Source organism: Odontomachus brunneus, unplaced genomic scaffold, assembly GCF_010583005.1.
Source record: "Odontomachus brunneus isolate Ranch 3 - 2012 unplaced genomic scaffold, Obru_v1 Obru_scaffold_008, whole genome shotgun sequence".
Classification (NCBI taxonomy): Eukaryota; Metazoa; Arthropoda; class Insecta; order Hymenoptera; family Formicidae; genus Odontomachus; species Odontomachus brunneus.
In genome coordinates, this window is record NW_022639458.1 from 3,183,575 (window position 1) to 3,183,807 (window position 233).

The 233-nt window shown below is 51.1% G+C and overlaps 1 protein-coding gene across 6 annotated transcripts in view; it reads left to right on the forward strand.

Annotated features, from left to right (window-relative positions):
* LOC116854098 overlaps nucleotides 1-233 on the forward strand; it is a 23,125-nt gene that overhangs the window by 9,969 nt on the left and 12,923 nt on the right. The window lies entirely within an intron of this gene.

Genomic DNA, 233 nt, shown 5'->3' on the forward strand with positions numbered 1-233 from the left:
AGAGAGAGAGAGAGAGAGAGAGAGAGAGAGAGAGAGAGAGAGAGAGAGAGAGAGAGAGAGAGAGAAGACGACACTTTCTGTGTCTGCTTCTCTTGCCATCACCATCGAGAAGTGTCACGTCCTTCGTCGGACGGAAGTACACACGCACGGAGACGGTCGTAAAGCTAATGAAGAACTAAAAAGCGGCACGGTGCCGACTTAATCACCGTAATGTCCGTGATTACCACCCACCC